The sequence below is a fragment of the Rutilus rutilus genome (genome assembly GCF_951802725.1).
Source record: "Rutilus rutilus genome assembly, chromosome: 2".
Taxonomy (NCBI): Eukaryota; Metazoa; Chordata; class Actinopteri; order Cypriniformes; family Leuciscidae; genus Rutilus; species Rutilus rutilus.
This window is the reverse complement of record NC_140210.1, coordinates 21336412-21348851: the sequence shown is the minus strand read 5'-3', so window position 1 is coordinate 21348851 and position 12440 is coordinate 21336412. Positions and strand designations below refer to the sequence as shown.

General features: G+C 38.8%; 1 long non-coding RNA gene across 1 annotated transcript in view; it reads right to left on the bottom strand.

Moving 5' to 3' along the window:
- Positions 1 to 5065: 5065 nt before the first annotated feature.
- The window catches only part of LOC311286138, a 149971-nt gene continuing 142596 nt past the window's right edge, over positions 5066 to 12440 (bottom strand). The window contains exons 5-6 of the long non-coding RNA XR_014626495.1: positions 5753 to 5845; positions 5066 to 5533 (exon numbers count right to left, since the gene is read on the bottom strand). This is a non-coding gene — a long non-coding RNA (uncharacterized lncRNA). The remainder of the gene's footprint in view (positions 5534 to 5752; positions 5846 to 12440) is intronic.

Genomic DNA, 12440 nt, shown 5'->3' with positions numbered 1-12440 from the left:
CAAGCTCTCTGTGTGACAGTATAATATTATTTTTAACAAGAGGTGAAAGTTAGTGTCAAAGTCAAAAGTACATAGTTTAGGCGCATTGAATTTTGCAGAATAATTGTACAGTAACATGCAACAATTAATTATCAATTTAATGGATTCGTTAACCGAAAATATAAAATTTTCCGTTATCATTTACTCACTCTCATATTACCCAAACCTGGATGACTTTCTTTTGTGGAAGATGAGAAGAAAGGTCTGGAGGTCCAAGGCTATGCTGCTGGCTTGAGGGACAGAGGTGAAGGGGGCCTGGCAGGACGGGGTGACACCAGTGGAAGGGAGGACCAAGGCGGAACTAGAGGGAAGGAGGATCCCGGTGGAGCTGAAGGGGTGGAGGGCTGAAGCGCATCCAGAGGCCCGGAAGTCCGTGGAGGAACGAGGTTGATGAGAGATCAAGGTGGAACCGGAGGAACGAGTGAGCCAGAGTGATGGCGGACTATGGCAGTGCAGAGGGAGCACAGAGCCACAGTGGAGCCTATGGGCAGAGAGGCCAAGGTGTAGTCCTGCGGTGAAGCCAGGGAATCCATCTTCGCAGAGCTTAGCTGATGGAGAGAAGCCCTGAAGCGGAGCTGAGGAGCTGAAGATAAGACAGCGGTGAAGGAGAAGTTGAGACACTGCACGACGCAACTTGACCAGGTAAGTCCAGCCATGAGGTTGGGGATAACGGGGTGGGCAGATGTTTGGAAGGGAACAGGTAGTCAAGAAGGTTCACTGAAGTTATTTTATGGGCGGGAATTGGTTCACACCAAAAGTCAGACAAGTCAGATTAGCCAGTGGTCTACAGCAGGTTTTGGTGAGGACTGATTCCCAGGTGCGGGCTCCGAGATGGGCTTTGGCCTCGGGACGGAAGTGGCATCTGGCTCCACCTCTGAGGCGGATCCGTTGGCTGGCTCTGGCAGCACTCGCACGTGATCCGTGGTTAACGGTGGTTCAGGGTCTGTATCTATGGCGGGCTCAGGCATAGAACTCAAGTCCTCGGCAGAATCTCTCTAACTTTCCGGGACTCTGTCTGGAGTGGGGAGAGAGAGAGCTGCAGGTGATGGAATATGTACCAGGGATTCAGAGGTAATGTTGACGTTATCCTCAATGACTCCCACAGTGAGGGAGGATCCGCATACCCACAGGGTGTGATCCTCACCCAGCAGTTGCATTTGGCCGCTCCAGAAAAGTTATTTCAGGGTTACATTGTTCCAGCATGCCTCTTTGTAAAGCTGTAGATAGCCCTCCACATATTCCTCCAGTGTCCGGCTGTTCTGGAAGAAGCAGTCCTCATAATTCATTTTGGTCGGTTCTTTTGTCACGTAAATTGCGGTCGATAATAAAAGCATGATGCAAAACTTCCAAATAAAGCTTCTTTATTACTACAGAGAATATATACAAGGAGAAATCCACACATTAACACTTAACTCACAGACGAGATCCGACAATGATCTGAATGGAAAAGGGAGTATAAATGCACAGGGAAACATAATGATTAATAGCTGAATGTAATCTGTAACCAAGGAGACTAACAAACAATCAAGGCTAAGTTTAACTGACGCACAAGAGACACACAGGAACGAAAATGCAACTAAACAAAACATAATGCTGTCAGTATCATAAAATGGTTTATATATTATAAGTCTTCCAAAGCCATACAATAGGTTTGTGTGTGAAGAAAAGAAATACAATAACCACTGCAACTGGATGGAATGAGTGAACTGAACTCGATAACCAGATCTATTCTGATTTGTGATCAAATCATTCAGACCAGTTTTGTGAAATCAATTTATTTATTAAAAAGATGTTCAGTTTCATTCCTCATTCACTTTCATTATACTGAAATGTTTTGTTCATAAATCTGTTTTACACTATATTACTTTACTTGTACAGCACTTTGGTTTCAACTTGTTTTCATTTTAAATGTGCTTTATAAGTACCCCTTTAAGTCTCTGTCTGCCCCAAGAAAGAACACAGTGCTATCATTAATTATTGTGCCTACAGTAAAAAAAAAAAAAAAGTGTAATCTTTTGCTTTTTGTATGATCTTGCTTGCAGCGTCCGAAATCGCATACTTCCCTTCTGAAATTTAAATGTCTGATTTTCGCGCTTCAGGGCAGTGACGAGTACATGTGTAGTCCAGTGGTTGTCAAGACACAGGCACAACCTTAAGCAATGGCCCTGAACGGTGGTTCAATGTCAACACCCCTTGTCGGTGATTGGTTGGAACACTATTTGTTTTGGTTTTGAGTGGTTGGTGAAACCAATTGTTTTTGTGTGCAGATTTCAGAGCCTAGGCTGCCTACAGAGACGCGTTTTTTTGACGGCATGCTTATGGGGCGGGCAGCTAGCGGATCGTTAGGAAAGATTAGATGAATGTGATAAAAAAAAATTGGGCCTGAAATCACTGATACAACCTTTAACAAAAGAGCAAATTTTACAGCGATGTTGATGCAAATGTTACACCGCAAATGGAGCTTGTGCTGGGCTCACCCGCTCTAGACGAGCATCCCGAGTGCCACTCCTGCCTGGGCTGCACCCACGCCAAGGATGCTCTCTTGTTCTACCTCGCGACACTGCACGCCCGGATTTCGCTCCTCACCGAACAGGCCGCTCCCTCATCTCTTTCCCCTCTTGAGCCAAGGTGAAAAAAGAAGCTGAGCCGCTTATGAGAGGAGCTTAAGTCGGCCCAGCACCCGCGTAACCTGAAATGCCATCGCCGGGCTGAAATGCCATTTGTCTGTGCACTTGCACAGACGTGAACCAATTAGGCTTCAGGATTCGGAGAAAACAGAGTTTTCCCCAAAAGCTTTAGTGAACTAATGCAATGTGAATTAACCATATCGAAAGGGAACCAGGGGTTACTTGAGTAACCATAAATGTTTTCTCCGCGAACCATATTCATCTGTACAGTCACACAGTCGAAACACAACTAAAACAATGTTCTTCTGCAAAATGCATGCAGTTTTGTTTTTTAACCACTAGAGGGCCAAAAGTTACATAATGTACCTTTAATGTATAAACGTAATAATTTTGGTATAAACATTTCATTTTTTATAAACATTTTGGTTTGTAGCGCAAATAGTTTTACAGTTTACTGCGCTTTGTTTTTTTTCAGCAGCTAGTGAATTGGAAGTCTTGCACATTCAGAGAAAATAGCTTACTTCTACATTGAAAAATAATAATGTAAGCATATAAGGTGGATAATAATACAGATATACAGATATGCGGATATATAATAATAAGATGGATAAGGTAATCCTTTTTTCACCACACAACTAACATGACTGTCTTCCTTAAAAAAAATAAGAAAAATAAAAAACACATAATAAGAGTAGGAAATATCATATCATAGAAACTTTGGGCTTTTTAAACCTAGGCCAGTTACAAACTGTTGTTAAAAAAAAAAAAAAAAAAAACCTGCCACCCACCCACAACACATAGGCATCACATTTTCTTGTTGATTATCCTATTTAACTAAGAATTTAAATTGGGAGATGAATGCCGTTTTATTAAAAAACATTTGAATGTCCCTAAATAGGAGACAGAGAGAGATGACAAATAATGAAACAGTCCTAATGTATTAACTGAATGGCATTATATTAGCTAATTTGGAACATTCCTCCAAAAAATATATTAAAAAACAGTCTTTCTACCATACGATGACAGGTCTTCACCCACCCACCCATCCCTGCTCTCTCTGAGATTTGTGATGTTACAGTTGGTCCGTCTGAACAGATAAAAATTAATGACTGTGCCTTCACAGAAACAGCTGAGTGCCTGTGTAAATGCTGTGAAGTGTGCGAGTGTGTGTGTGCACGAGAGAGAAGGCTGTGGAGAATCAGGCTAAACCTGGGCCTAGAGACTTCCTAAGATTCAATTAACATTTTTATTAAGGGCTGTTCACACTTGGGGGCTAGCACATCACCAGAACTGTGAGTGTGTGTTTGGGTACAGCCATTAAGAGAGTATGTGTATTCTTTAAAGAGTAAGCTGTATTAATTAGAATTCTTGACTCTTATGGGAGACTGCTAAGCACCGTATGTTTATCAGGACTGTGATGGGAGGAATCCGAGTGTTTACTTACTAACGTGTTCGTGTGCTGAATGTCTCACTGAGACCGGCTTAAGAGCGATGCTGTTAATGAAAATGTCATTCACGTGACATTATCGCTGTGAGTTCGCTAATGAAATAACTGATGATCCCCACAAAATATCCTTGTATCTCCAGTTTGTGTTGCGCTAAGATATGACATAGATAAACATTGAAACGATGGCTCTGCCACTTTCACAACTATATTTAAATAAATAATAAATCAGATAGATGGATCTTACAGAATATTACTAGGGATTGTGTCACTTTGTTCAATGCAATCTAAATCCATTTTTCCTTTCTTTTTTATTTTTTATTTTCTGAACATAAGAGTAATAAAATCTCTTGAAAAAGTGGTTGATTACACAGAATAAGCAGAAGTCAAATGATGGCCCCATCATTCTCTATTGACATACATAATAATGGATAGATAGATAGATAGATAGATAGATAGATAGATAGATAGATAGATAGATAGATAGATAGATAGATAGATAGATAGATAGATAGATAGATAGATAGATAGATAGATAGATAGATAGATAGATAGATAGATAGATAGATAGATAGATAGATAGATAGAGTGACAGTAATATTGTGAAATATATGTTTTTAAATCTGTTTTTATATTTTTTAAAAGGTAATCCCTTGGTTTTACAGATCAGGCTTAATGCCCTTGTTTTGTCTCAAGATGTACTGTACACCAGTAATGTTTTTTCTAAGGCATGTTAATAAAAGGTACTTAAATGTCCTAATTGAACAAATGCCTAATCCTGTCTTAATCTAAGCCCTGTGAAAGTCTGTGAAACCAAGCCAATATATTCCTGTGATAGCAAAGTTGGCGTAAGAGCGATGCTTTTAATGAAAATGTGATGATTAATTGTTTTGCAGTTATTATCGCCTGTAAGTGCGCTAATCAAATAACTGAAGATCCCCCAAAATCTCCATGTATCTCCAGTTATTTTAAGATACAACATAATTTTCTGATGCACGCACATGGGTAAAACAAATTTTGTCCGTTTGTTACGTTTATTAATCGTGATGTGAAGTACATTAATTCTCATTTATCTCTCACACACAAACAAAATGCATTCTCCTCGTGAAGAGCTTTATGGGGCCGCCCCTCTGGCAGCTTTGATTAGTGGTGGCTGCGGACAGGCAGATGGATGGTCTGCTGTGAGACGGGTGGAAGGACCTCAGGCTGAAAAACAGCGAGAAAGACAGATGATGGAGGAGAGGAACTGCATCTCTCCATCAGCGTCTTCATCAAGAGTCACTCACTGAGAGCATGAGAGTGACCTCCGACCCTCGGCCATCATGTTGAGGGCTTGGAGGAGGTGGCTGATTGGTGGGTGGACAGGAAGAGCTCTCACTCATCCGTACCAGCTGTCAATCAAAACGATGGCAATGACAAATGACTGCAGAGACAAAAAAAGAGAGAGAGAGAGAGAGAGCGTTGCTCCTTTTGTATCCATGTTCTCCAGCGGCGCATAAAAAGCACCTTGTTGCACATCACTACAAGTGTTCTTGATCTATTTTAAAAGTGAATGAAGGCAGTACAAGCTTGGAAAAGTGCCATCATACTGGTAATATGATTCATGCTGATAGAGTATTGACAGAAAAAGAGAGACTATTACCAAAGTCCTTTTGAAGCAAGTCTCTTTACTCGGTGGCCATCTTGGTCAAATCCCTGGACAGAAGGTTTCTAATCACACAAGTACAGCTTCCATCTATTCAAAAGGGGATAGACAAATTTCAGTTAATCTTACATCATCAGCATTGCTTTCTTAGCTCATATAAGGTTAAACATTTATTTTTCTGTTTGGTACTACAAACGCATATATATTTTTATAGGCCATGTTGGAATAGTTGAATAAATTTACATTACATTTACATTTAGTCATTTAGTAGATGCTTTTATCCAAAGCAGCTTGCAAACGAGGAGCATCATAAGCAATTTATCATACAATCGCAAACAATACTCGCAATACGGCAATGCTGCGGTTGCTAGAGCAAAAGTAAAACTGTAGAAAAGTAAAAGTGGAAAGAGGTGGTTACTGTGTGAAGGAATTGTGGTTGTGGTTTGGATTAAGTGCTTACAGAAGACATGGGGATGTGACTTGGATTCTTTTCGGTTTATTTTTGTTGATGTTATCATGTATTGTGGTTTTAAAATATACTCTGTGACTTTATTCCTGTGATGGCAAAGCTTTTTGTGTGTCACATTATCCTTCAGAATAATTCTAATATGCTGAATTGGTGCTGTAAAATAAATCTTTTGTAACAATATAATAGATGTCGTTGATGCCATTTTTGATAAACGTAGTGTTTGTTTGCTGAATAAAAGATTGAAATTATTTTAAAAGAAAATCTTACCAAGACAAAACTGTTTGACCAGAGTTATTATGCATTTTTAAATTCAGAAAGGTAAAAGACAAAACAGAGAAGAGGTGGTTTTTGTATTAAGGAATTGTGGTTGTGGTTTGTGTTAAGAGCTTGCAAATGACATGGGCATGTGACATGAGCCCTTTTTGGTTTATTTTTGCTTTTGTTATGATGTATTTTGATTTTAAAATATACTCTAAGAATGTCAGCATGGATTTAAAGCACGTCAGGTTAATGAATAGTACGGGATGGGTGAAAAAGCACCTGATTGTTTGTTACCCTGTGGTTGATTGTGAATTGTGTTTTATAAAGTTTCTGTAAAGTTTCTCTTCAAATGCAACCTCATCATTCAGCATCACCAGCATTATCTTTTGTTTCCCCTGAAATTGAATTAAGTGAATTTAATTGACATGTCACATCAGTCAGAAAAGCTGCCTTAAGCGCGGATGTGTCATCTTTCAATGGTGCCAGTATATTGCATCGTAAAATATGTAAAGCGGATCCACAGAGCTTTTGAACAGAACAAGTTACGATTTTGTTCTCCTTTATGGCCTCTGCTGTTACATACTAAGGAACAGACCTCAAAAATGACATCTTGACTGTGATCAGACCATGAATGTATAGCAGAAAGTATACTTTGTTTTTTACGCGTACGCTCACGTATGGTAACAGTTGAACACACAGCCTTGCAAAGTATACTTCTTTTGACCTATACACAGGCATGCGACACATGCGCAGTTTTGAGCAATTACAACCCATGTAAATATCTTTGTATTCTTTCATGCTAATGAGGTTAGAAAGTAAATGAGGTTACTTTCTAACCTCTTCGCACAATCTCTCGTCTATGTAGGCCTCCATTGGCACTGTAGCTTGAGTTCCTGTCTGTTCTGTTTATACAGTTTTTCTTCGACTACCTTGTGAATCGACGCCCCCAGGAAACGTTTGCCACCTTGTAGATATATTAATTACTGCAAAAACCCCCCCCAAAAAACGCATGTGTGACCAAAAATCCACCGGAGCACGAACATACTCTTTAGGCCAAAGTATACTTCACTTTTTAACTCGTACACGAGGGTCAGTGTACTGTGCGCGTGACGTGAATTTCGTCATCAGAAGAGTACGCGTGTACTGTATGTGCAACGCCGGTCGCACATAATTGTAATTTTTTGGCAGTATTTACATGGGTTGTAACTCGTGGCTAGCCTGGAAATTCAGACCCAAATCTGAAAGATTAAGGGTCTGGCATCGACTAATGAAAATCGGCCAGCTCGAGGGGTGGCACCAAGCATGCATTTAAAAATCTCACTGCACGCAATTGGATAACACTACGACCAATCACAACAATAAGCCCTATACGCTATACCAGCGGAGCTAACTGGTAGATTAGACTCTTGCCGTATCCGGTCGGCAAGATAGCAAAAAACGTCTTTCTTGCAAAGGAACGATTCGAGCGCCGTTTTCTGTTCCTCTTATAGATAAAAAGCCAAGTCTAACTCATTCATTGTAGCGGCCAAAGCCGTTTCAAACAACTGGTATTCATCCATAGCCATCTTGCAATGTTTACTAATGACTTCGACGTCACAGCGCTGTCGTCATCTGTTTAGCTCGCCTCTGGCCCGCCTATATTAAATAACCCGATGTGATTGGTGCAGCTCAGATACAAAGGCATATTTAATGAGCATCATTACTCGACGCCAGAGTAACTCGCTGAGCAAATTCAATTTGTGCTCTCGTGAGAACTCTGGATTTCCTTGGTAACTCGTGGCGTGAGATTGCTCAAAACTGCGCTTGTACAAGTCAAAGGAAGTATACTTTCTCCCCTAGTATACAATCTTCCTTACTCCAAGTCTGTTTTCACACCTGTCACACTTTTATCTGTTTTATCTCTCTTTTTATTTATTTCACTTAGCAGGAGGGAATGAGGGAAAAGAAAGTGCTTCAAAGACACAGCGGAAAGTGTCACTTTATTTGTCTTGCTCAGCTGTCGTTCTGGTTAAAGGTTAAGCCATTTAATTTTCTTCCAGAAAATCACTAGGGATTGTCACTTTGTTCAAGGCATGGCCAAATTGCCATTTTTTTTTCTTTCTTTTTTTCCTACTGAACTTTAGAGTAATACAAACTCTTGAAGTGTTTGATTATACAAAATAAGCAATAGTCAACCAATGGCCCTTTCATTCTCTCAACTGTTGACATAAATAAGGTGTGGTCCTTTCAATTCAAATTCACACTTCTTGTGTTTTATGTCTCTTGATTTGTTTTATATGCTCGGTTTAAAGTATGTATTTTATGTAATTAATTTATTTTTCTGTATAGTACTTTGGTCCACATGGGTGGTTTTAAGGTGCTTTATAAATAACGTTTTATTGATTGGATTTTTTTGTGTGTGCAAAAACCTAGTTCATGTGGCAACAATCCTATAAACCAATCACAGCCCTACCCCTTAATTCAAAGGCCAATGATAAATCATAGGTAAAGTACACTGCGTTTTATACTCTGTAGACTGTAATCCCACAATTGATTTGGGTCCACTGTCACTCATTACTCTATGTTACTGTGACCTGTTAATGATGAACAATTTAAAAGTCAATCCACTTTGCTGCACAATCAGTCAGCTTTTCGTTTACATTTCCAGGTTGTTGAAGATACTTTAGGCCTTGAAAAGAGCATTTAAAAAAGAAAAAGACGAGCTCACAGCAAATCTGTTTATCCATGAAGTAAATAGAGACGTTACTCTCCTTGTTTACTGCCTTTATGTGTCTTTTAAACAGACTAAGTAAACTGAGCTTTGCTGGAGATCATTAGGAGCTGTTAGTGAATGTATGTTTTTGAATACAAGTGTTTGATACTCGGAGAGTGTTGGTGTTGCGAGTCCCAAAGTTTCAGCGTAAGAGAAAAACTGCGATCTGATCCAGATCAGAGTGATGGACTCATTAAACTTCATGCTTGGCTATACATCAAGGCAAAAATTGCACAGCAAGTGGTGCATTTGCCAAGCCATGGGACTCAGTTGTAACCACAAATAAAGACACAAGACCAGAGTTATTTTAGATGTTCAGGGAGGAAGATGCTCTGTGGGTGATAGCTTATGATGAAGTCAAAGTCACTTTGCCATTTCTGTACAGTGCATTAATCTATAAAGTAAACATTCTAACGACTAGTGTGTGAAATGCAGTTTCTGACAGGATTCCCAGTTTATTCATGAGTATATTATTTATGATTTAAACAGCCTATAAACATACTTTATTACTAGAAAAAAATAACCTGTTAAACATGAAAGTATTATGCAATCATTTGAGACATTTCTCTTTATATAACCTTTTTAGCATAAAGGTTTTTTTTAAATGGAGTAAACCCCATTGAACCTTTTTTCCCCGACACAGGCGACGCGAGGAGACAACACAGGCGGCTTTCATCAGTGCTAGTTCTTTGGCGTCGGTTTGGTGTGTCCATACCTTAAGAGTAGTTAATAATAAATATTGTCAAACTATTTCTATATGAGCATGGATAGAAATGCTCAACCCTTTTTTTCTATCTATTGTTCTGTCCTTTACCTTGATCAATCATTCTCTCAAAAGTTGAAATTATGACAAACAGTCATAATTATGACATAAAATTTGAAATGATGACTTAAAGTCTAAATTGAGATTTAAAAAAAAAAGAAGACATTTATGACACAAAAATTATGACATAAATTGACAGTTAAAATTATGACTCTTTATCTTTTAAATCTGATTAACCAAAGCATTTTTTTTCTTATGTGGCACTAATGGCCTTCCATATTTTTTCAGTTAAATTGTAAATGGATTATTTGGATGCATGTATATGTATCTAATGACTCACTCATAAAGACAATCACTTATAGCTTGCAGAAACAAATATCCATACTGATACATACACTGATATCCTGTCTGGAACGCACAAACAGAGTAATACAATTAGTCCTGGTTAACTAAATTTCATCTCTCTGGAACTCTTCCTTTTAACTGAAAGGACAAGTTCACTGACTTTCAAATAGCTTGTATTGTATTGTATTGTTACAAATTACAATGATGGTAGTATAAGTAAATGAAAAAGGAAAATGCCACAGCCCCTTTTTCTGTTTTTTCTCTAGTCATGAAACACTGATTTAAAAATGCCTTTCAACTGCATAGACAGCCATGTTTTAAATACCCCTTTAACAATGGCAGAATACATATTTTAATATTAGACCTAAAGACTGTTGTGCTTTTCACAAATCTCCAATTTGGACTTTAAATTCAGTTCTACCAGAAAGATTTGGGAGGCAAAATAACACCCCCTGGGAGGGAAGGGAAGGGACCATCCTGGTGGTGGTGGTGGGGAGGATGGAGGTGAATGTAGGCGTCAGCATCTGCGAACTCAGACCTTTTAAGGCCATTAGTCAACAAATCCTCAGTAAACACTGCAGGTGTCATGATTCAGATGTGTCTAAACATGGTAATTTCAGAAACTCTTGAGTCGTTTACTCCATAATTAATCTGTCTTTTTGATTTGTTTGGTTGTGAACATGACTGATCTCATAGACAGGGTAATTAGCCTATCCCAGCAACAACGGGGACACGGTGAATCACGTGACTTTTTGCCTGTATTTCGCCATTCATTCACGTCACACTTTATAATTTCATTGAGTACACAATGAGCTCAAGAGAGACAAATAGGCCTCTCTTTTGCCACTCACTCCCAATGGTCTTGTTTTGGTGATCTGCTCCATTTGCCTGCCATGTTCTAGTGTATAAAATCTTACCTCAGGCTTGTCGAATGTCACCTAGTACGTTTTGTTCACTGAGTGGCCTCCTGCCAGGTCCCCCCCTGAGGAGTCTGTGTGTGTTTGTGAGTATAAGTGTGTATCTCTCTATATCTCTCTATCTCTCTCTCTCTCTCTCTCTCTGAGGAGAACGGTTGTGTCTCTCTTTAAACAAATCTCATCACTGTGTAACTCTGTACCGCGTGGCTGTTTTCATCAGCAAGCAACAGGTCTGCCGTATCCAACCACCTGCAGATTAAGAGTGTGTACATCATCCTGCTTTCCGCCTTTACTGAGAGGCTCTTATTCCACCTCACAAAGTGTGTATGGAATCATAAGACGCCTGTGTTTGAGTATGCGTGTGTTTAACTGGCCTGTCAAAGTAAGTGTGTACACATGCACATGCAAACTGCACACACTCATTGGCAAGCTTTGTAAGAAGAGAGACCAAAGCAAGAGAAAGGAGAGCATTCTATGCATCTAAATGAAAACTTCAAAACATTGAAATCAAAACATCTGAAAACTAAATCTCACTGGTGTCATATTCACTGTAAAAAACTTTGTGTTTTTGTTTGTTTTATAGCAAAAATACATAAGCATTATTTTATTTTATTTTTACCTTAGATTACAGGTTTTCTCAATTGCTAAAACACAATTTCTGAAACCTTGCTCCATTTTCTGAAAACATTAAACACAAAACCTCATCTTCAAGCACTATTTACAAAACCTCTGACTCCTCACGCAAAATGAAACTTTCGCCTCAAAACAGTTTTACCTGTGTTCAAAATCAAACACTGCTCTCAAATCATAAACAAAAGTGATCAAAATGATATACACCATCAAGCAGTCAGTAAACAATACACCAAAAAATAGAAAACACATTGTTCAAAACATATAGTAAATTTTTAATCTCAAAACAAATGTCATATTTTTCCGTCATTGTCTTTTGATGAACGAAGACATGTTCTATCATAGTAGCTCAAAATTGATCAGAAATTACTACTTTTTTTTTTTTTACAGTACTGTAACCTGCATCTCACAAACTTTGTCTCTGTGATACAGTAATTCTTGTTCTTTGTTGATATGAACCTGCAACCATTGAGCAGTCAGTACTGTTACAGTTTTTCTCAATTGTTTACACACAAATACTGGTACTTGAGACACAATGACCACAACAT